Source organism: Camelus ferus, chromosome X (genome assembly GCF_009834535.1).
Source record: "Camelus ferus isolate YT-003-E chromosome X, BCGSAC_Cfer_1.0, whole genome shotgun sequence".
Lineage (NCBI taxonomy): Eukaryota > Metazoa > Chordata > Mammalia > Artiodactyla > Camelidae > Camelus > Camelus ferus.
Window position 1 is genome coordinate 23,898,139 of NC_045732.1, and position 25,969 is coordinate 23,924,107.

Genomic DNA, 25,969 nt, shown 5'->3' on the forward strand with positions numbered 1-25,969 from the left:
CCAGTACCTCCATTCAAATAAATTAATTAAATTTAAAAATCTAATTACCTTCCCCACCCCTCAAAAAAAAGACATTAAAAAATTAGAGCAGAAGTCAATGAAATTGAAAATAGGAAAACAGATAAAAATCAACAAAACTAAAAGCTGGTTCTTCGAAAAAAATTTTTAAACTGATAACCCCCTGGCCAAACTGACCAAGAAAAAAAGAGAGAAGACACAAGTTACCAGTATTAGGAATCTACAGACATAAAAGGAAATTTAGGAATACTGTGAACAACTCTATGTCCACAAATTTAATGATTTAGATTAAATGAACCAATTCCTTGAAACATACAAACTACCAAAACTCAAACAAGGAGAAATAGATATAAGGCTATTTAGATTCACCATTAAAGCAAGTGAATGAATAAAATAACCTTCCAAAAAAGAAATCACTAAGCCCAAATGGTTTCACTGGTAATTCTACCCAACATTTGAGGAAGAAATTATACCAGTATTTCCCAATCTCTCCTAGAAAGCAGAGGGAACACTTCCTAACTCATTCTATGAGGCCATCATTACCCTTGTAACAAAACAAGATGACATTACAAGAAAACTACGAACCAGTATCTCTCATTAACATACCTGCAAAAATCCTCAACAAACTATTAGTGAATGAAATCCAAAAATAACTATGCACTGCATTCAAGTGTGATTTATGCCAGATGTGCAAGGCTGGTTCAATATTCAAAAGAAATCAACCTAACCCATTACATGAGCCTGGTGTATTTCATAGTGCCAACATATTAAAAAGTGCTCAAAAACAAAAACAAACTCCACACAGTCCCAACAACGAACTAAAACAATCTGAGCAAAAAAATAAAGTAGTCCTTGATTTATAACCCCAATTGTAATAGAAATATCTATGAATCTACACTGATATGAATAAATGATTTAATAAATAAATGGGGAATAATATACCGAGGAGAAGAGTTCCAAATAGTTTATGTAGATACACTGCCCTTAAGGAAGTGGACGATAACTCCTCACTCTTTAAGTGTGTTACTCATGATGACTTTCTTCCAAAGAGGATAACATGGAAAGAGGGAGAAAAGGGTACCTTTACAATGGAGAAAGCTGACTGTCACTCCCTTAGCCAGGTGGTCAACGTCACCATTAGCAGTGATCAGTCACATTGAGAGTATGTACTTGCGACATAATGTGATGAAAACGGCACTTCACCTCTGTGATCTTCCATCCAAAACCACATTAACCCATTATAATCATGATAAAAATATCAAAGAAACTCAAATTGAGGGACAGTCTCCAAAATACCTGACCAATAACCCTAAACATTGGCAAGGTCACCAAAAATAAGGAAAGTCTGAAAAACCCTGACAACCTAGAGGAGGCTAAGGAGAGACATAGCAAGTAAACGTAATGTGCTATCCTGGAAGGGATCCTGGAACAGAAGATGGACATTAGAGAAAAACTGAGGGAATCCGAATAAAATGTTGGAATTCAGTTAATCATCTTGTATTAATGGTTTATTAATGGACAATGTACCGTATTAGTGTAAGATGTTAGCAGGTAAAACTGGATTTGGATATGTGAGAACTCTCTGCCATCTTTAATCTCTATCTTTGCAATAATTCTGTAAATCTGAAACGGCTCTAAAATTAAAAGTTTACCTTAAAAATGACCACTGCAGTTTTAAAATTACCATAGCATGCCAAAAGACTTTTCAGGGTGAGCAACACAGGCAGAACCATTTGTCCTGGTCCCCTCTCCTAATGTCCATGTACACAGACACATTTGCCCAGCTGAGCAATTTGTGTATCAGCCCCACATTAATAGACACCGCTTCACCAGCTGTTTCAATTTCTAAGAAAACAGATCAGTTCAACTTGTAGACATCCCAGACAGGCTCCACACTCACACCTGTGCATACACACACGTGCTGCACTTGTATCTGCCAGATTGACAGATGATTAAGTGATCATTATCCGGTTATGAAAAATTAAAATAGAAGGATAAAAGGCAAAACCTGACTATTCTGTTCTACCTTTGAATTGTACTGCTTTGGGCCAACCACTGTTGCAGCACACCTCGGTTCGCGCTCTTTCCTTTCCCTGCGATTCCTACTAGGCTGCTTACTGATGAACAGACTGGCCCAAGCAAGGGAGAGACAAGAGAAGCCTCAGGAGAGGGAAAATCCAGAACCTGAGTCCAAGCCCCGAAATAATTAGCTATAGAGGCTCCACTGCCTTTCTGTCATCTGACTGTTAAGTGAGAATCCTGTTCTTCATCACAAATTTCCTTCTGTCTTGGCTTCGCGTTTTACAAACGACTGGCACTTTTAAACTATGAGAATGGTTTACCTTTCTGGCTGAACAGTCTCTCAAAAATCATTTTATTAGGGGGAAAAAACAGGGCCAGCAGCTCAGTGAGTTCTCTCTTGGCAGCATATCTTTTTATTTTTGAATTTCATTGTGACTTGTTTGCTTGTCCCTCTGCCACCGTCTAGTCTAACATCCTAATAACAGCCTGTAACTTGTAATTTGGATTTTCAAAGCTGTATTTTTCAGGCATGTTCTTTCTGTCCAAATCAAAGACACCATTTCAGTGTCAGACGGAGGGACAATGAGAGAAAACATGAGCAGGCAGGTGCATATACACACATTCACACGCGTGCACACACACGCACACGCACACAATTTCCAGTCAAAGTCTTGCCTGAGTTCTAGCTCAAATATTTTTTGTTTTTCTCTTTCCTCTGTTTCTGAGCATCTAGCTTCCTGGGCTATAAAGGAAGTTTGGGGTTTGGGTTATTTTTATTATTCAATGACCTTAAGTAGAGTTCCGACCATTATATTTTCAAATCAATATTGAAGATTCTCCTATCAAAGATACAGAGATTTTTGCAAATAAAAGCATTCTGACCTTCAAGAACATTTAATTTAAGCACACAAGCATCTTGTATTATTGCTTGAGTCTTTATATTTTGAACTTTCTTCATCTGTTCTGTGCTCTGTGTCAATAGTGATTAAGTTAGTAAAACTTACTGTGCTCAGACTGTCTTCCAATATGAGGAAGAATTTTTTTTACATATCTCCACCCAGTTACTTCTTCCCACAAATGTTCCCGCCTCTTAAATAGAAATATTGTTTACAGACACCTCCAAGGGAAATTTAGTGTATCTTTTCAACTGCTGAAATTCTAGAGCTGTAAGTGACTAAAAATAATTAGCCCAACACTTCATTTTAAATATAAATAATAATTTGTAAAAACAAGAAGCTATCATTATTAGCAAACACATGCCATGGTATAGCTTATCTTATTCTTTAAGTTTGTGACTCTGCTCAAATTTAGATACTTACACGAGGCAACATAATCGATAAGATTCCTACTAACAATGGAGTTATACTATTTTTAATACATGATTATGTACCAAGAAGTGACAATTAGCAAATTAAACAATTGTGCTGTTATAAGAATTAAATAGCCTAATTTAGTTGTTCCATTAATTTTTACCTTAATTTCTAGCTGTTGCTAGTGACTAGAAAGTAAAGTTATTTGGTTATCACAAATATACTTAAATTTGCATTCCACAAGTTTCACTCATCATAAACTATATTCTTTAGGTGAATATATATACACATTTTTATCTTACCTTGATCCAAAAAGGACTTCAAGCCATTTACAGACGTTCCTGTAATGTAGCAAAATAAAATCCCATTAAAATTTTAAAAACATATGAACCAAAAGATAACTCATCACAGGAAACTAATACAAAGCAATTAATAAGGTTGGAACACATTGGTGTTCATGCCAAAGGTAGCCCAATACTTTTGGATCTAAGCTTGCCAACTACCAATAGGAATATAGATCCAATTTCAAGTTTTATAGAACGTATGAAGAAAAAATAAACTAGTTGCTCATGAAAAGCACTACTGCTGAGACCAGAGGACAAAATATCTCCCAGTACTGTCTCAGAAAGATCAGAGTTTAATTCTATTCACAGAAATATCTATATGATAGTCAGTGAAAAGTTTCACAGAGCTTTGATTTTTTTTAAACAAATTAATACTAGCTAGGATTCTATTAGGTTGACTATATAATTGATTCCGGTACTCAGTTCTCTGGGTTGTCAATTAGTACACTTCAGAGTTTCTAGCAGTGGTACCTAACCAGGGGTGGTAGGGCTTTGGAAGCATGGGACGGCAACTGTTAGTTCTCATGATGATGGGAGGTGGGCATCATTGACATTTGGTGAGCAAGGTTTGGGGATTTTAACATACTACAATGCATAGGAAAGTCACACACAATAAAGAATTCTAATGTCCCAAATGACAACTGCAGCCTCACTGAGAATTACTAAGAGAAATGAACGGATTTCATGTTTTTCAAATAATCCCCCTACAGATACTGTTTCTCTTGGACAAGCTATTAAAAGGTATTGCCTGGCATTGAACTCAAAATTATTCTACCTGGCAAGTATTCAAAACATTTTTTAAGCTAATACCTCTGACCATGGCATAAAGTCTTACTTAAATAACAATTTTCCTATGGATGGGTATTTATCCATAAAGAGGCAAGACAATAAAATAGATTTGTTTCTCTTTCCTCTTACAGTAGCCACAAGTCAATGACTGAGAATAGCCATCATGCCATCTGTACTATGTACATATTATATATATTTTGCATATGCATATGGGGTTCATACATGAGTAATAGTTCTTTCTGATTCTTGGATAAACCTGGAACTGGTATTTTCATACATGACTTTCTTCATTAGTCTAACACCAAAACCTGGTATAATGACTCTGGCCTTATCTTTCAACCCATACCAAGTTCGTTCATAAAAGATCTCTTCATTTCAAATTCCTCAACACCAGGCAGGGCACTCTCATTTGTTTCTATAGTTCTATTATTATTATTATTATTATTACTACTACTACTACTACTACTACTACTACTACTACTACTACTATTATTATTACTACTACTACTATTATTATTATTACTACTACTACTACTACTGGCTTTAAAATGTTATTTACTACATTATCAAAACATTTCTTCTGTCTTCAATATGGGGTCTATATCAAAATAGGATATTTTCATGAATAAATCATTATGTTCTTCATTCCAAGAAATTGCTTTTTTTTTTTTTTTTAATTATCACTCCCCACACCCAACCCAGTGGCCAACCCATCATGGCCACTGAAGCTTTGCGGGGATATAACACAGACAAATGCAGAGAATTCAGTCAAATTTTTGGTTTTCAAACTCATGACAGAGAAATCATTTCAAAATTCAAAATGTCTGATAAGCAAGAGCTAGGAATTTTGGAATTCAAAAGGCAAACCTAGAAGAAACAAGATGCAAAGTTTATGCCTGAATCGAAAGAGAATGGAGAAAAAGCCAGATTATTTATTCCAAGGATAAAACAAAGGCTGCCAGGGCAAAGGCGGGAAGAAAGAAACATTACCCAGGAGGAAGGCTGGTTGGAAAGTGGGTAAAAGGACTAGACTTCACGTAACCACAAAGAAAGGAGCTGAATCAGCACTTGAGAAATAGCATGGCCTCTGCTCAAGCAAGAGCCACCCATTACAAGAACCAGGGAGCCATAAGGAAGCTAAGCCAGTCCCCAAAACTGTCCAAGAAAGGCACAGGGGAATCCCCCACTTCACCACTGCACCCAGGAGTTCTAATGATCCCACTGGATGCCAAGCAGCAAGGACCTCCCATTAACAGCAGCCTGCACACCATTCATTGATGAGCAAGAACTAGATAATGCCTGTATCCCAAGAACTGTTTTTGGACCCATCCACATGGACAACTGTCCTATCAAGAACTTAGTTGAATCATCACCCTCCCAGCAAAGGGGGGCTTTGGACAACCAGAGGCAAAATGGCGACATAAAAATGAGAGAACACAACACTTAAGTTTGCATGGAATTCAATCCAGCCTGAGATCTTTGTTGGGCCCTGCTTTACAATATCCCACAGTTCTGCTGCTACTACTGTCATATGTACAACTTACCTGAGTGCCTATTACCTTAATACTACTACGTATAAGATCAGAAGATTTCAACATGCTTAGAAGTACAGTGTTAAGACATATAAAAACGGAGTTGTTCTGTGGAAGTAAGGCCAGAGGGGCTTCAGAGCCCTTGTTGTTGGGCCTCTTACCACAACCACCCTCACTGCCAGCTCAAGTGACCCCTGTTATCTTCCTATGAAAACATACTTTGTAAAATATTCTTCTAGAATTTTCTGGGGAGGATTTGGTTTTGTCTCATAATGGACAATGATGCTTCCTAAATGTAAGGCTGCATTCCCACTGCATCAGAATCATCTGGAAAGTATTTGTTTATGTCTTTATTGCCCCTACTCTGGAGAGTGTGACCCACAGATCTGAGATAGGGTAGAGAAATCTGTTTTGAACAAGCTTCCCAGGTGACACAGACATTCAGATGGGTTTCCAGCCAGCTCAGATAAAGCTCACAGGTGGTGCTATTAAAATCCCTCAAAGACTCAAATAGCACCAACGCCTCATTGACCTTCTCTGGAGATGCTGACTTAATGCTTTATCTGATCAACTCCCAAGTGACTCTTCAGCCTCCTTGTTGTGATTTATCTGGAAGCTAAGTTTTCAACTAAGGAGCAGACATGATTCCATGTCGTCCTCTACCTATATTTTCAAATTGACTCCACGGTATGTTTCTATCTCATTTTTCATTTCAGTCTGCAGGCAATATACATTTATGTTGCACTGGAACAAAAGGCTTTTTCCTGTATCTGTCCCTACATCATCAGTATCCATTGAAGTTTTTGTGAGAGTGAAGATTAGTACAAGGAAGTTTTGTAAATGAAATAATGCTGACGAGCTTCTCTGAAGCCTCCTTTTAATGTGTTTTTTTTTTTTCAAAGAGGTTATGGTTTGAAGCAGGCTTCGAAGTAAATGAACCCATTAATCAGGCACTAAAGCGCTGCTACAGCAGTTTAAAACTATATCAATGAAAGTGTATTCTGGAAACCTTTTGCCAAAACTGTCCAGCTTGATTGATTGTTTTATATATACGTATATCTTTTGTTCCCATAGTGCTGCTGTGTTCCTGAGTATAGGCAATATTTAATGTTCATAGGGCAGAAGAAGAAAAATAACACATCCACAAATATCCAGTCTTTATATGAATGCTCATATAGTAAACCAAGTATTCCACAGTGAAAGGAGATGCATTTAGGCTGCACACACCTCAACCACAATAGCAAAGCAAGTGAAGATTGTCTTTGGCCACTGCTTTTGCTTCTTATTACCCCATCAATCTTTTCCTGCCCCATGGTTCACAACTACCCATCCCAACAAAGGCAATCTCCTGAGTTCAGCATCCTTGCCTTCTAGAAGCTTTCTCCAACCACCTTATCTAAGAGGGCAACCCCCTTCCCTAACACTGTAGCACTGTCAGTTCTGACAATCTGTTCCGTCTTCTTCACAGCACTAATCACCTTTTGTTTAGTGTTGCTCTCCTCCACTGGAATGGAAAATTTGAGAGCAGGACCCCGTCTGTCTTGTCCTCACAAGTTAAGCAGAGCCAAGCTCAGCACATCATAGGCACTCAAGAAATATTTGTTGAACTTAATAGAAGGAACACGAACTACTGAAAATCAGTTGGCCAAATATCTGCTCTCCAAAAGGCTAAATAGAAGTTGATTTGCTATTTGAAAATTTGATGAAAAAAAAAAATTCTAAAAGTGCTAGAACAGGCATAAAAGAGAAAACAACACAACAGAGGATCCGAAGGAATTTCATATAAACTGAAAAAAAAAAATCCTACTTGAACTTCTGAAATGTTGTATAAGGAAAAAATACCTTTCTAGTTATTAAATATCTTTGTAAAAATATCAAACTGCTATATCAGTCTTGGTTTGCAACACTTTGACTAGTCTTCCAAATGCTGCTATAAAGACAAAAATGAAAGCTAGTCAAGTAAAAAAACTTCACAGAAATCTCCCAAAGCTCTTAGGACCATTCAGTGTCAAATGCAGTAAGCTTCATAAAGATTTAATATGGGGAAGTTAAGTTTTAGGTAAACTGATGAATTTGATAAGTTAGGCTAATCGTTCACTTGAAAAATATTGTTATTTAACAAATCAACTATTCAGCCTATTGATTTTAGCTATTTAGCTACAACCTTATTTTGGACCTAGAACTGTATTATTCCCACCTTACAGTGGATGAACCTGAGGTCCACCAGCTTGCCCAAGGACACCCCAGCAGTAAATGGTGGAGCTGGCCTTCAGACTCCAGTCTTTCAAAATGTGGAGTCTGAGCCTTCAACAACAAGTGGTACTGTCTACCCCCAAGACCCTCAGCAGTCTAGAATTTAATATCAAAGGTTTCAAAACTTCTAGAATACTTCTGTAGGACAGAGATATGTAGTTACTTGTAATTTGCATACGGCAGGAATTTGAATCAAGGCTGCTTAGTGAGCATGTATGGCAGGCTGTGGACGTATCTGAATGCTTATGAAGCTATTATTTTCTGCTCAAGGTTACTTGGTCACTCTCAAGAGTCTGAAATTTACTAGGAAAAGTGCATGCTACAGATGAGAGGTATTTACAAATCTGGGCTATGTTCAGCACCCAGTGAAAGTCAACTTCAAGGTCCTCACAGAAATAGAATATACCTTATGATGGCAGCCTTGGGTATTCATGAATTTTCTGCACTTTCCCACACTGGCCTCTTTGTTTTTCTGAACAATATGGTAAACAGGGCCACTGGCTGAGAAAAAGAGCAGGTGAGTACTGCATGAGACGAACTGGAGACAAAGATTATTTCTGCACATGTCACAGACTAGTCATTTCTCTGCACCAAGCTTTGTAAACATTCAAGAATCTCCTGAGATTCTTAAGCCTCATAGGTTATTTTTGTTTGTTTTTGTTTGCACTTTTTAAAAGATAGTAATTCAATTCTCTCTCATTTCATAGATTTAAACTCAAGCCCCCAAATTTTTAATTTTTCTCAAGGTCACTGACCTGGTCACTGGTGGAGTATGGATGTGAAACTAAGTCTCAGTTTTCCCATGCCAGAGTTCTCTTCTATTATCAATGGTTTTTCAAACTTTTTTTTTTTTAAATGAACCATTTTTCCTCTGAACTGAATCTAACCTCAGTATACGTAACTGATAAAGGCTGCATTTTATTAGTATAAAATTATTGATGGGTATTATATGCAGCATTTACTTATAACATCAATCGAAGAGAAACATGAGATTTTTGAAAACATTTGAAATAGGGGATTAAGGATGCCAACAAATCTGTCTCAGCATCCAATTTTTCTTTTTATTTTATTACACAGTACCGAGAAAATCCTGACTCACTCAGAAAAGTAATTGCAAATGATAACAGTTTTTAATAACTCCCCTTGCAACCTCAGAATGCTCTTGAATCAAACTTTGCTCTTGAACCAAACTCTTGAAAAGGCTGGGGAACACCATGCCTGGAAAAGAGTTTGGAAACCGCTGCAATTAAACTACATTCCTTTCCCATCTTTTGCACAATATCCCTGCCAATGACTATTCAGTTCAATAGCAGAAGTCATCAACAGACTAAATGCTGACTGAGGATGGTTTGGGAAAAAAAAAACAAAAAAAACAAAAAAAACAGAGCCTGTAGGAAGATGGAAAAAAGAAAAGGGAAAAGCAAAGAGTTCAGTTTCATTCTAGTGCAATTCACTGGAAATTAATTCAACAAATGAGCAGTTTGCCAAATGACTAATTAATCAAATTTATTGATTTGCCAAAAAAAACCAAAACCTGTTTCTTATGACTGTCTAGTTCAGGGCATTTGGTATTGAATGTGATGCTTTTAACAGCATTCTGAAGGCCTTTGCTAAATTTCAGTTGAGTGGTTTTCATTTTGCTTTCAGAGCAGCATTTTAAGGAAAGTACAATTGACTTTGCTCCATCAACCTACAACTCAACAGCAGGGAGGGAGACCTCAGGCCTGCAAAAATCACTCCTGGCCTGCCCACCCCAGAGAGGGGTTACTAATGGGCCGAGAATGAGGAGACCAAGGGGCAGATGGAGAAAAGGTGAGGGGCAGAGAGCGTGCAGAGCACGAGGACTACATGACAGTGGGAGGGAAGAGCAAAAGGGAGGGTTGGGGTGGGCAGAATCCAAAGGCCCCAGAATCCAGGAAAGTTCTGGCTCTTCACAGCTCTCCTTGCTAGTTCCTCCAGTATCAATGGATGTAGACTTTGTTAAGAAATTAGGTTTCAGAAATGGGTAAAATTGCTGAGTATAAGACATGCATTCTCTTAAACTACTTGGAGAAAAATTAAGAGATTATCAAATCCTCCTCCCTCAAAAAAAAAAATACATACACACACACACACACACAGAAAGTATATACCACTGGAAGTGTGGAAATTCAGCCGGGAATGAGAAAGCAACTTTCTCATAAATCCAACTAGAGGCAAACCCTGGATTAAAACCAGATCTGATTCTTAGACTAATGCCTTTCCTGTTGCTTTTTATAGCTTTTTAAGGTGAATATGCCTGTCTGGACATTTGCCTCCGTTGGCTCTTAGAGATTTCTCCCCAAAATAATACCAAAGTAAAGTAAAATGAAATTACATTTCACAAGTTAATTTCTTATTCTTTTTAAGTGACTAAATTAATAGGCTAAAGTTTCAATCGGTCCAAAAGACATAACCCTCGTAAAAATGAAGTCCTTCTTAAACGCCAATTTAGTCATCAGGTCTGAGACACTTTTGTTTAAACCTGCCTAATTTTTAGAGGTTTAGACGTAGTTAAGCTTTTTCCCATTCTTTGAAGACTTCCTGCAAATGAGACATGCAGCCATTTTATAAAAATGATAAATTGGCTTGTTGCAAGTAGCCCAGCATCCTATTCCTCATGTCTTTTTCTCCTCTCACACTGTATCACTTCCTGGAAGTATTAATAGTTGCATTTCAGTTTCCTATATAAATATTTAAGGACTGTAATTCTGCCCAGTTGACATTGGCAGTGCCTGTGCACGGTGATGTTTCATTATCCGCTCCTCGTATCAACATAATCTTGTCAAACTTTGTTTCCAATAAATATGGCAGGCTGTATTTGGAATATTTTAATAACCGAGCAGAGTCATATTGCTTTCAATCATGGCCTGCTTACAAATCCCCAGCTAAGAGGTGCAGTTACATGGAACAATAACCCATGAGCAGCGTCCCAATATATTTTCATTAGTCAATGACACCCAGCTGCAGAGAGAAATTAGGCTGTGTCCTTTAAAACTCATCGTTCCCTTGTGGCAGAACCACAGCAGGCCGATTGGCTTCACCAAACCTTCCTGCCATTGTTCAATGAATGCTCCAGCTGGGTTGTGTTCATCATAAACCCTAAGTCTGCAATTTTTCAATTCCATATTAGGCTCAGATTCAAAGCCTATTGTTCTGCCATGACTGGGGAGGCAGACAAGGAGAATGTCACTGAGGAGCTATTGTTTAAAGCACTTCTTCTCACCCTATTATTCTGGGTCATTTGGAAAGATAATTTATCTCTGGAAACTTTGGAAACCATGATTGGTTTGGCATTACCTTTGATTTTCTCCTGGTTTCTTAATTCTTTAACAATACTCTTAAGAAGGACATCATTTTTCAGACTTTTCAGATCAAAGTAGCCCAAATGGGGACACTAGAAAGGAAACACTTCAAATGGAAGAAACTTCGTAAGTTATGTTTTCATCTTTGTTTTAACACTAGTTCGTTTTTGTTCTTTCATCATCCAAAAAGCTACGAAAGTGAAACCACATTTTTCTGTAATAGGCAGGTTGCCATTTAGATGAGTAAAACCCCAACATCTCTCAGCAAAAAGAAGTAAGAACCTGAGCTTTACACCTGTAGAGGGCTCACATCACACATCGACCAAGCTGAAATACCTACAAGGTCTGGGACAATCACGTGGGAAGTGTGCAGGGTCTGAAAAACAGCACAGAATGGTGAGGGTCATGAACTAGAATGTGAACTGCCAGCCTAACTGGGGCAGTCGCTGCTCAGATCCAGCTGATTGTTACCCTGTAAGAACAACAGGCCCATGGAGCCAAAGATCGTGATTTTCTTTTGGAGAGACTATAGATCTAAATTTGTACGTGAGATCCTGCAATTTGAGAAGATTAGCTAACATTAAAACCTATTCTGAGGGGATAAACAAAGCATGTCAACATTGGCCTCAGGTCCTGGCCACTGAGTAGCCACCTTACAACTTCCTAAGACAAAACATAAATAAATGAACAGAACAGTCATTCAGTCTGAATATTAAATCATTAATAGAGGCATCAACTGTTAAAACTACAAGAACATTAAAAATCATTCCGTTTGATCTAGTTACTGGAAAAATAATGAAAATAGAAGAAAAAAGTTAACAAACTTAAGCTTTCAGAGGTAACAAGAACTAGCTCATGATGCCACAGCAGATGGCAGGATTCCGAACTCCTCGTCCAGGGTCTATGCTGACATCCAAGTGAACCAGCCTTGACTCCGTAACTCGGGACATTTCTACACTGAACCGGCCAACACCACCATTTGGATAACAAAAGCAGTAACAGGTAAACCAAAGAGTCATATCATTTGTATAGTGAGACTTAAATGCCTATATTTTAAAATATTAGAGGAAATACTTTCAGACTGGAACTTGTCCTCCGTGTTCAAGAAAGAACCTCTCTGGGATACAAAAAGCATTGAACTCTTGCTATGAACCACTTGCTGGGCAAAAAGCTGAGGGTGAAAACAAACATGAGCCCAAAAGTTTATAGTCAAAAGAAACAAACCCTCATCAGGTTTGTCACTCCCTGCTTACAATCCTTCAATGGCTTCCCCAACCTTAAGAGTAAAAGCCAAGTAAATAAAAAATTACTCAAAGAAGCTAGGTAAACAGGAAGACAAAGAGAAGTGTATGTGGTGGGGTACTACTGTGGTTACAGAGGTTCCTCACCTAATGGAAGAGATGTTCCCTTGAAATATATCCCGTTCACGCAAACTATGTGTTATGTTAAACCATAGAAAATTATCAATATTTGACCATTCTTTAACTGTAAAAAATAGTAGTTTCATATGATTCAATCTATTACATAGAATCCTAGCTTCACACTGATTATTACCATTTAATTCTCTCTGGAGAATTCTACACTGTTAACCCCTTCTCCTCCTTCCTGAAAGACTCTTCTTCACTTCCATGATGCCTTGCTTTTCTGATTTTGTATCCTCCTTCATTGGACACTGCTCTTCTAGCTTCTTTGCTTGGCCCACCTTGTCCACCAGAACTCTAAAGGTCAATTTCCTAAGGCCTAGGTTCTGCTTCTTTTCTAAACACTTGCCTATTGTTTATTTATAATATCTATTTGAAGATAATGTCCAAATTTACATAACTAACCAAAATTTTCTAACTACCAGTCTGACACATCTAACTGATAACCTGTTATTCAATTTGGCTATCTTCTCCCAGGCATCCCAGATGCATCATGTTGAAGATCAAGCTCCTGGTCTTTTCCAAAATCTGCTCCACCTTTCTTCCCCATTTCCATAAATGCTACTTCTAACCACCACATTGCTTAAGCCAGAAAACCTGGAGTCCTCCTCAGTATCTCCCACACTCTGACCAAGTCCTGATGGTTCTAAACACAGGATCTCAAAGGTATCTGCTTCTTTCCACCTCTAACGTATCCACCATAGAGCGAGACACCTCTGGCTGGAATACTGCAATACTTCCCTAATAACTCCCCTTCCCTGCTACTGGTCTCTTCTCCACACTATAAATTCATTTCTTGTTCCATTATTTTATTCATTCCTCAAATATTTTGTGGGCCACTATGTGCCAGACAGTGTACTAGGTACTGGAGATTAAATGTTGGACAGAAAGTCCCAATGAAGCAAATACCACATCATGAAACTTTCCTATTTGAAAACTTTCAATGGCTTCTCATCTCTGAAAAAGATCCAAATGAATTAATATGAGAAAAAAGTCATAGATGACGTGGCTTCTGGCCACCTCTCCAGCCCCATCTCTCAGTTTATCCCCCTCACTCTCTGTACTGGTCACATTGGTTTTCTTTTAGTTCTTCAAGCAAGCCAATGTCTTTCCTGATTGTAGGCCTTCCTTCTTGGTAATTTCTCTGCCTGTAAATTTCTTCCCCATCTTCCCCATCACCTCTCCTCTACCATCTCATTTAAATGAAATGGGTAAAAGTCACTCAATTTCTATCACAGTGAAGTGTTAGAAATAAGCTGTGCATATATCCAGAGAAAACTATGTTAATTCGAAAAGATACATGTACCCCAATGTTCACAACAGCACTATTTACAATAGCCAAGACATGGAAATGACCTAAATATCCATCAACAGATGATTGAAGAAGTGCTATATATACAATGGAATACTACTCAGCCATAAAAAGAATGAAATAATGCCATGTGCAACAACATGGATGGACCTAGAGATTATCATACTAAGTGAAGTAAGTCAGACTGAGAAAGACAAATATCATATGATGTTGCTTATATGTGGAATCTTAAAAATTATATAAATTTTATTTATAAACCAGAAATAGACTCACAGACATAGAAAACAAACTGCTTATCAGGGGGGAAAGGGGGGTGGGAGGGATAGATTAGGAGTTTGGGATTAACAGATACACACTACTATATATAAAATAAACAAGTACCTACTATAGAGCACAGGGAACTATGTTCAGTTTCTTGTAATGAGCTGTAATGGAAAAGAAATTGAAATATATATGTATGTGTGCAGGTATGTATATGTATAACTTTGCTGTACACCTGAAACTAACATTGTAAATCAACCACACTTTAATAAAAAATAAGAATAAAAAAAAGAAAGAAGCCCTGAAACCCTGGACCTAAAGTCAAAAACATTGAGTGCACATCTTGGGTCGGTGGAAGGTTTGTCATTAGTTGTCTCACCAGTAAAGAAAGGGGTAAGCATGGAGAAAAGACAGTCTCCTTAGCAAGTGATGTTGGGAAAGCTGGATAGCAGCATGTAAATCAATGATGTTATAACATTCCCTCACTCCATACACAAAAATAAACTCAAAATGGCTTAAAGACAAATATAAGACAAGACACAATAAATCTCCTAGAAGAAAACACAGGCAAAACATTCTCTGACATAAATCTTAGCAATGTTCTCCTAGAGCAGTTTACCCAGGCAATAGAAATAAGAGCAAAAATAAACAAATGGGACCTAATTAAATTTATAAGCTTTTGCACAGCAAAGGAAACCATAAGCAAAACAAAATGACAACCTACGGAATGGGAGAAAATATCTGCAAATGATGCAACTGACAAGGGCTTCATTTCCAGAATATATAAACAGCTCATACAACTTAACAACAAAAAAACCAACAACCCCATCCAAAAATGGGCAGAAGACCTAAACAAGCAATTCTCCAATGAAGACATATAAATGGCCAACAGGCACATGAAAAAATGCTCAATATCACTATCAGAGAAATGCAAATCAAAACTACAATGAGGTATCACTTCACACCAGTCAGAATGGCCATCATTCAAAAGTCCACGAACAATAAATGCTGGAGAGGGTGTGGAGAAAAGGGAACCCTCCTATACTACTGGTGGGAATGTAGTTTGCTGCAGCCATTATGGAAAACAGTATGGAGATTCCTCAAAAGACTGAAAACAGACCTACCATATGATCCAGTAATCCCACTTCTGGGTATATATCCAGAGGGAACTCTAATTTGAAAAGATACATGCACCTCAATGTTCACAGCAGCACTATTTACGATAGTCAAGACATGGGAACAACCTAAATGTCCATCAATAGATGACTGGATAAAGAAGCTGTGGTATATTTATACAGCGGACTACTACTCAGCCATAAAAAATAAAATGATACCATTTACAGCAGCATGGATGGACCTGGAAATCGTCATTCTAAGTGAAGTAAGCCAGAAAGAGAAAGAAAAATACCATATGAGATCGCTCATATGTGGAATCTAAAAAACAAAAACAAAAACAAACAAACAAACAAAAACAAAGCGTAAATACAGGACAGAAATAGACTCATAGACAGAGAATACAGACTTGTGGTTGCCAGGGGGGTGGAGGGTGGGAAGGGATAGACTGGGATTTCAAAATTGTAGAATAGATAAACAAGATTACACTGTATAGCACAGGGAAATATACACAAAATATTATGATAACTCACAGAGAAAAAAATGTGACAATGAGTGTGTATATGTCCATGAATGACTGAAAAATTGTGCTGAACACTGGAATTTGACACAACATTGTAAAATGATTATAAATCAATAAAAAATGTTAAAAAAATAAAAATATTAAAAAAAATTAAAAAAAATAAAGACTATCTACTGCAGACCCCTGTCTTACTGATAAGGAAACCAAGGCCCAGAATAGTTAAATTAACTTATCATAGTACAATAAACAGCTCTTTTGTTGGGCAAACCCTTTTTCTAACATTATGTAGGTGCTATTGGCCTTTGGAACTGAACAGATTGTTTTGTACTAAGGGAGGAAAACAGACAGTCATATTTAGCTAGGATAGTAATTCAAAATGTTTGCACTGGTACACAGACAGAAACTAACAGTAAATGAAGAAACTGGGATGCTTAGTTAAATATATATTTTTTAAAAAGATGTTTTATAAAGATGCGAACATTCAGTACAGCAGATGGACACCCTGTTCGTAAAATCATTTCCCTGATATACAAATTCTAAACCTTCCATTGTCACAGTACTTTCATTAGTAAATTGGTTCAATGACCAATGCAAGGAACAAAAATGTCCATCTCCCTAGGAGACAGGGAAGCATATGCTGCATGTAGGTCCTAGAGAATCTCCTGACATGAGTACTTCCAATCAAAGAATTGTTTTCTAGTTGAAATCAAGCTTAAATAAGGGAGGGAAACACCTTATGGGAGAAAAAACCAGCTGGCTGAGATTGGTGGTTAAGATACAGACTAAAGGAATCACTTCCCCAGAGACCTTAGAAATTAAAGTTGGCCAGTCTGGGGACAGAGGGATAATATGGCCGGTGGCTCAGTTGACATGTTCATTTAAGTTCTGGGGCAAGAGTGTGAGTATGTCCCAGTCATCTTAAAAGGTAGTTACAAAGAGAGCCAAATACTAATTTTATCAAAACACCCTGTGTGGCACCTTTACCATAAGTAGACACAGAGCTAGTGAGTGAAAAAAAGTTAAAAGAAATGAAGTCAACAACAGAAACTGCAGGAAACATTCATTTACATACTTTAATTGGCACCAACTTATGAAAATTTAAATTTCATCCTCTTTCATAAATAAGCTATGTAGAACTCATCAGATGCCGTAAATATGGGTCACCTTATTTAGAACGCAGGGGATAAACCTGAACAGAAATATTTTAAATAGAAATCTGAGGGATGATGAAGATTTAACTGTTACACAGTCTTGTTTATGACGTATTTGAAATCTCAGTGAGACGGCGTATAGCAATTCTACCATCTTTGAAGACATCATGGAGAATACAAAAATTATCTTTGAGGAAAATAATCTGGATACAAGAGTCATTGTTAAGAGCTTTTTCAATGCAATTCTTCTCACCTGTAAGGTCCAATGGACTCTTCTAAGCCCACCTAAATCTCTCTTGTTTTCAAGGTCCAATCCATATCCCATCCATAAAAATATGGAAAACAGTCAACTTGACTGGATTATACATTAAAGCAAGATTTTCTTTTTAGTTTTCAAATTATCAAAACTTAAAAAAAAATAATAACAATGCCGAAGCTTGTGAGGGTGCAATGAAACAGAGCTCTCGCTGGGAAGAATGGTGGGAATTTGGTTAACATATCAAGAGGCTTAAAAGAACTCATTCTTTGACTTACTAGTTCCATTTCTGGGAATATATAAAAAAGATAGAATCAGATTAAGAGAAAACAACTTTTAGTGCATAAAAATATTGGTTCCCATGTTATTTAAATGGGAAAACTGGAAATATTGATATGGCCCACAATAGGGGAGTTGAAATTACAGTATATCAACAATGGCCATTTTCATTTTCTTCTCCCTAGTTTTTTATGCCTTAAAATTTTATATGCTGTATTACATCTGCAATGCTATTTATATTTTATACTGCTGCATTTCTTTTATTTTGCTGAATTATTTTTTCTTTTAAGTTGTCTCTCTACAGGCAAGTCTTAGTTCAGGTTGATATTTAAGAAAATTCTCTAGGGCTCTATTCTCACAGTTGGAGACAACAATGAGATTATGACGATGGATACTGTCACCAAAGGAAAGAGGGGTGAGACTATTCTTGAGAAAAATTGACCACTGGCCTTGGACGATCAGGGTGAGTCCCAAAGATTGCTGAGCTCTCAACCGGAGCTGACAAGTGCTGCTTCTAACGTCAGAAGGGAAAAGTTCCCATATTTGTTACATCCTACCAAAAAGAAATAGTAGAGAATTCTAGCAGATTTGAACTCAGAGTGTTTCAAAAGAAAAGCTATTTAGATTGAGCCCGTAGACTGGACAAATGGGCGCTACTGATACAGGAATACTGATATATTTGTGAATGCTTGAGATGGCCAGGCAAGTCAGAGACTGACATTCTAGGGAGGGGGAACTGACATATTCAAAGGCACAGAGATGTGAACAGGCATAGTGTTTAGTTTTGCTAGAGTGTAAAGAGAAACTGGAAAATGAGAGATGAGGCATGAAAGAGGAGAAGGAAGGTCTTCTGTGCCATGTTGAAGAACTGGAGATAAAGAGCCACCAGTGATTTTTCAGCCATCAGAGAAACACGATCAGATGTGCTGCTCAGAAGACTATCAGTGCAGAAGAGGAAGGTAAAACTGGAGGCAGAGAAACCAGATAAAAGTTGTTTAAATAGTCCCGGAAGACATGTTAAAAATTATTGTAGGTTGGATGCAACCTCAGGGCTTGAATATAGAAAAAGGTAGGTTCAGAAGATTTAGTGAGGGAAACCCATTGAGTAATAAAATTAAGGGAAAATGCACATTTGTGTTTCCACCAAGAAGGATCACAAATTGAAGAGCAATGAGCATGGCAATAAAAAACTTGTTCGAATTTGAAAACATGAAACCCTCCTACGTCTGTCTACTTAGATCTGTGGTGGTTGTAACTGATGTCCACAAGTTCTTTGATCCACTTTCAAAAAGATGGAGTCCAGTTCCCCACCCCATGGATTTGGCTAGTCTTGGCAACTCTCTTATAACAAATAAAATACAGCAGATTTACAACATACAAGACTAGAACTCACTCTCTCCCTTGGGATCCAGCCACCATGCTATGAGGAAGCCCAGGCTACACGGAGGGACCACTTGCTCCAGCCGTGTCATCTAACCATAGCTCAGGTGAAGTCCCAGTTGACAGCCAGCCTCAACCTTAAAACCTGTGAGTGAAGAAAACTTTTGAGATGACTCCAACCCCATCCACTACAACTGCATGAGAAACCCCAGATGAGAACTGCCCAGCTGGACTCAGTCAACAACTTCAACTGTGAAAGATAATATATAATAAAATGATAAAATATAATAAAATATAAAATAACATAATTGGGGGAGTTGATTTGTTATGCAGCAAAAGATAACTAGGACACATTCGCAACTATTTTCTTTTAAAATGACAGAGGTCCATACACTTGTCCTCAGGGACAGGACAGAATGTAGGGAATTGGGCAGTACTGAACCTCAGAGTTCCTGAGAAAAGAACTCCAAGGAAGAGAATGTCAACAGGGGCTTCCAAGAGCTCTTAGCACTAGACATGCTAAGACCTTAGCTACAGAAAGACACAAAGAACGTGCTTATCAATTTTCAGGTAATGCAAAGGAGGTAGAAATAACAAACCCCTTAAAAGTTAACTTAAAATTCAACAGCAATTTGATCTTAATTTAACAGAACAGATAATATTGTAAAAAAAAAAAAAAAAACCTCCTACTACAGAATACCTAAAAAGGTTGGAATATAAATTTATGTATAAATATTTATATGTATACATACACACACACACCTCCCCTGTACATGGGAGCTAGGTAGCAAGATACACGGACTCACTGGATAGGTGGATGAACTAGCAAGATAATGAAGTCTTCACTGGCTAAAAAGAAGCAAAAGCAAGAATCCAGAGAGAGAACAAAATGCTACCGCCCACAGCTGCCCTGATGTTATCTGCAGATCCTTGGCTGCCTAGAGTTTTGGGTTTTAAAGGAACAGTGATCAGGCTCAAGCAAAGAGAAAAGCTGAATAGGTTTCTTTGTAATGGTTGGTCCCTTAGGAGCTATACTAACTGAAAAGGGGGGATATTCCAGGTAACAGAGTTATAACAAAGTCATTTTCCTTCCTTAGTCATTTCTTTGGTGGTGGGGGTGGCAGGGTCTCTCCTGATCATCTACAACTGTAAACTGGTGTTCATGCAGAACTGGATCTAGAAATCACCCACCTTCCAAGAACTGAAAAAAAAAAAAACACTGGCAGAGACTTACTTTAAGAGGTCCAGAAATCTCCCAGAAGTAAACCCAACTGCTTTCTGGAAGAAAGCACATTAAACCCAGGTTTTAAAGAATTCTCAGAGATGACAGTTTCTACAAATATTACTCATCACAAAAGGAAGAGAGCAAGAGAGGAAGGAAGGAAGAATACAAATCACAAAACACACAGCGAAATCGGCCACTTATTTCATACCACTTCATATCCTCTTGGCTTTACCCAACACTTGTACAAGTTGCCACTGTGATCTCCAGCTCTGCAGATTCCAGCCAAGTAAAACGTATGCTCCTGAAGATAGGACCAAACTGACAGTGCCTCATTTTATACCTGGGCATTGCACCTCTTGCTTCCCTCCTGAAGCAACCTGCCACTATGACCCAGTGGCGTCACTGTACACAACTTGGTCATGAGAGAGAGCTAACACTCTGTGGGTCAAACTTTGACCAATAGGAGCTACAAGCTGGGGGATGAATGGTTCTCCTTTATCCTCCCAATGGCAGTCTTGAGCAGCAGTTGATTTGGCTCCTCGGATACAGGACTCTCAGGACAAACACAGAGAGTATGCTAGCAACAGACCTTCCAAAAAGAAATTCTGAAGAATTCAGGTCATGACAAAGGAAGATGATTACAGAAGGCAAGTCTGAGATGCAAGAAGGAATAGTGGGCCAAGACTATGGTAAACTGTGGGGAAATGTAAACAAGTATCATCTCTATAAAGCAACGCTAGTTTCCAAATTTGTGATATTAAACACAAGATACAATTAACGCAGTAGACAATAAAAGGATAGTCAGAATTGGGTAAGGAAAGTTAAAGCTTTCTAAAGTCCTCATATTCTTTAAGAGCAGGGTAACTAGTGCTGAGATTCAGGCTTCAACAAGCTAAATATACAGGTGTCACTGGATGTTCAGCTGGATTCTTCCAGACTCATTTGTAATTGGGACACCAATAAGGAAATATCAGATACCAAGGTGAGTGTGCAACTGAAGCTCTCACGTACGCAATTTGCAAACACTTATTTAAGAACCAGTCTCATGACCTTTGGAACCCCCAGGCAGAACAAGGATATAAAAGGGAGTCAGAATGCAGAAATGGGCCAAGATTTGATGAAGATATATCATCTGAGAAAGCTATTCCCAAACTGTGATTTCCCACTTCCCTTGTTGGGGAGGATTGAGGTGGTGCTACCTTCCCACCTCAAGTCTAATCTGAGGCATTTCCATGGTTCCACCCAGCGCGCTCACGCTTAAGTATATTTCCTGTATTTGGAAGACATAGAAAACTTGTCTCTCACGCCCGAAAAACTTAAAGCGACCTATGATGGAAATGGCCACCTAGAGATTCCAGCAGAAAGAAGCTGGTATCAAGTGCTAGATTTCTAAGGGCCATAAAAGTAAAAAAAAAAAAAAAAAATCCTACAGCAAACACCACACTGGGAATGTTAAAAGAATCTCTTTTGAAAGTGGAAAACAGAATGGTCGCTATCACCACTTCTATTCAGTGTTGGCCTGGATGCCCTAGTCAGGCAATTAAGACAAGGAAAATAAATAAAAGCTCGTAAGAACTCAAAAGGAAGAAATAAACCTGACAGATGCTATGATTGTCTGTGTGGAAAAACTAAGATAATCTATAAAGATATAGTCTTATTAAGAGGGTTTAGCAAGAGTGCAACCACACTACAATGCATTAGTTAGCAACCAGCAAAGTTAGCAAAGTCCTGGGTTCAATCCCCAGTACCTCCTCTAAAAGGTAAAATACATAAATAAACCTAATTACCTACCCCCTGCCCCCCCCCCAAAAAAAAAAAAGACACCATTTAAAACCACAACAAATGAATACAAGGCACATAAGAACAAATAGAAAGTTGTGTTAAAGACTTATTGAGAAAATAAAGATATTCAAAGATATTAATAAAGAGTTAAATGGAGAAATACATCCATGGATAAGAATACAATTTCATAAGGCTCTCTTCACACCAAACTCATCTGTAGATTCAATGATATTTTAATAAAAATCCTAACAAGTTTTTTAAAGGTATTTAACAAGCTGATTCTAAAAATGATATTCAAGAACAATAGACCAAGACACTTCCGAAGAAAAACAAGGTGTGAGAACTCATATCAGATATAAAACCTTTCTATAAATTATAACAATTGAACTATTGTGGTTTGGGCATAGGAATAGGCCAATTGACCTCAGTAACAAAACAGAGAGCCTAGAAACAGATTCCTGCCTAAATGGAAACTTGGTACATGACAGAAGGGGCATAAGAAATTGGAGGAAAGGTTGGACTCTTGAACAAATCTGCTGAAACAATTAGTTACACATATGGAGGAAAATAAAATTGGATTTCTTCCTTGATTTAAAAAAAAATCAACTCTCCATAATATAGGGACTTAAATGTGAAAGGCAATATTCTTAAAATATTTCAAAAAAATATAAGAGACTATCTTTATGCCACTGGGGTAAGGAAAGATTTACTAAACAAGATCGCAAAGTACCAACCACTCAAAGGTATCTAAAAAATAAAAATTAAAAACAAATTTTAAAAAATCACTGCCCCCCTCCACTTCTGTATATCACACCTTTAGAGGAACAGAATCAAAGGGAATCATGTTCACATAAGGATAATCAGCATAGTTCATGGTGAGGGGACTGGAGATCTTCTTACATATAGAATGGCTACATAAACTTGGGATTTTTAATTTTTTAAAAAAAGAGAAAGCACAAATTTATATGGCAAACAATAACCGCCTTTCCGAAGGCTTGATGTACGCTGGAGGACAGGAACTTATCACCACACACCTCCAGTTTTCTCTCTTCTCTTGGGAGGTACCAGTATGGAAGGAACTCTTTGGGTTTCTCTCTTCAGCCCACCTGTCTTCAGTAGAGAAGAGGAAAAAGAGGCTCAGGCATGTGTAGACCCTGAACTTGTGGGCTTTAATCTTTCAGAGTTCATAGGGAGTTCTGTTTGCCCCTACAGGAGGAGGTGGTAGATAAACATACAGAGATGCTTCTCTGCCCTTCAACAAACTCAGCCCAATTCAGAGGGAAGCGGTGGATGCCAAATGTTTTCAGGCCAAAGCCCCAATTTACCCACAATAATGTGGAACTTGCAGTGATATCTAACTTGTATGTATATTTCCAGTTGGCTCAAAACCAACAGGGAAAAGGTTATGAGTAATAGCCACATGATCACCACCCTTAAAACCGCAACCAGACTTGTGAGTTATGTTTATACATCCTTCCTTGACCTGGAAAGGATTTTAAACAACCCGCCTCTTAGGAGTGGTTGTTTAACCACTTAGGAGTTCTCCAAAGCAGAACTAAGATAAATAGGTATAACTTATAAACAGAAACATTTCCACTTGAACTTGTTAATATGAAACAACTTTCTTGTTAATATAAAAGAATACAATAATTGGTTGGTTCAAGTGTAGTTAAGTTTCCTGGCAAATTTCTAGTTTAAGCCACCAACCCACAGAAACAGAAGGGAATATTCCTTTAGGATCTGCAGCCTCTAATGTGCCTTCTGACTGTAAGAGTCAATGAAATAAAAGAAATGCAGACTTAAAATAGAGCTTGGTCATTTAAGGTCTTAAAAAACAAGAGCAACGCTGGTGATTTCTGACCAATATTCTTGAATTGCCAAGTAACTTTTTCAAAATTTTCATGCTATTTCCTATAATTTTTGCCATCAGAATCCCATAGGACTCTTTCTTTCTGACATAAATTTTGAAGTGCGTCAACCACAAAAGCAAGACAATTTCTCACAGAGAAGAATGGTCTTACCTGGAGAATTAATCATCACTTAAAAAGGGTATGGAGACTGACTCAGCCGCCTTTAGATAGAGCAGAAGGCATTCTGTATATGTAACTCATTTTATCTGTCTTTCCCCCAAACTCCTATCTTGCTTTGTTTTTCTGTCAAAAGCGGCGTCCTGCTTTTCTTTTTTGAAAACTGCCCCTTATAAGAGAGTGGGTTGATAGCACAGTGGGTGGGTCTCCTGCTTGTCTGAATAATAGGGTCACCTGGAGAGGTTTTGCAATTTCAATGATCAGGCTACACCCCAGACCAATTAAATTAGAATACCAAGAGGTGGAGACCAGATCTGCACGTTTCTTTTTAAAGTTCTCCAGGTGATCACACTTCTCGGACAAGGTTGAGACCCACTCTATGAGCAAACACTAGCAGTTCCCAAACTTGAACCTGCATCAGAATCATCTGGAGGGCTTGTTTGTTAAAACAGACTGCTGGGCTGCACCCTGCTGGGTTTCTGATTCAGCAGGTCTGGAGTAGGGCTGAGAATCTGCATCTCTAACAAGTTTCCAGGTGATTCTGCTGACCACACTGGGAGAACCATGGGAATACACAGATGTGTGGACTTTAGCCTATTTGGTTCTCAAGTAGGGAGGCTACAGGATAAAAACTGAGTTGGTTGGTGAGGTTGCCATGGTGAGGTGGATCCCCCCCCACCCCACACTACACACACAAGTCAATAAAAAATGATGTCTTCTAATTTGAAAAGATACGTGCACCCCAATGTTCATAATAGTACTATTTACAATAGCCAAGACATGGTAACAACCTAAATGTCCATTCACAGATGACTGGAAAAAGAAATTGTGGTATATATATACAATGGAATACTACTCAGCCATAAAAAAGAAACAAATAATGCCATTTGCAGCAACATGGGTGGGCCTGGAGATCATCTTTCTAAGAGAAATAAGCCAGAAAGAGAAGGTATAATACCATATGATACCACTTAAACGTGGAATCTAAAATAAAAGACATAAAGGAACTTATTTACAAAACAGACACAGACTCACCAACATAGAAAACAAACTTATGGTTACCAGGGTGGAAGAGGGTGGGAAGGGATAAATTGGGGAGTTTGAGATTTGCAGGTACTAACTACTACATATAAAATAAAGTTTCTACCGTATAGGACAGGGAACTATATTCAATATCTTATAGTAACCTATAATGAAAAAGAATGTGAAAAGGAACGTATGTATGTATATGTAAGACTGAAACATGCTGTACACCAGAAACTGACACAACATGGTAAACTGACTATATTTCAATTAAAAAAAAAGAAATTTATCACAAATAAACAAAGTGAAGTAAGAAAAAAAAAAGAAATGGTTCCTTCCCTCTAGTTTGTTTTTCCCCTACTTTTAGTTTGTGCTTAATACCCCAGGAAGTCTCAGTCTAGAGCTCACTTTTAAAGATTTTAACATAGTATAGTTATAGCCAAAGGAGGTCCAGAAGGCTTTGCAGAGTTCCAACAGCCCTGATAGAAACAGATTTTTTTAAAAAACCAAGTCAAATATAAAACCCACATCATCATCTCTTTAAGGGGGAGAAAAAACATACATGTATATATACACATCCATATATACACACAAATATATTTATTTTCTTTTTATAGTAATATTT

General features: G+C 37.8%; 1 long non-coding RNA gene across 4 annotated transcripts in view; it reads right to left on the reverse strand.

Annotated features, from left to right (window-relative positions):
- The window catches only part of LOC116662020, a 114,692-nt gene that overhangs the window by 59,016 nt on the left and 29,707 nt on the right, over positions 1 to 25,969 (reverse strand). For 3 of the 4 annotated variants that reach the window (XR_004318000.1, XR_004317998.1, XR_004317997.1), the window contains exon 3: positions 3,653 to 3,691. This is a non-coding gene — a long non-coding RNA (uncharacterized LOC116662020). Of the gene's footprint in view, positions 1 to 3,652; positions 3,692 to 20,720; positions 20,819 to 25,969 lie in introns of those variants that run through there. The other variant, XR_004317999.1, reaches the window with a different exon arrangement.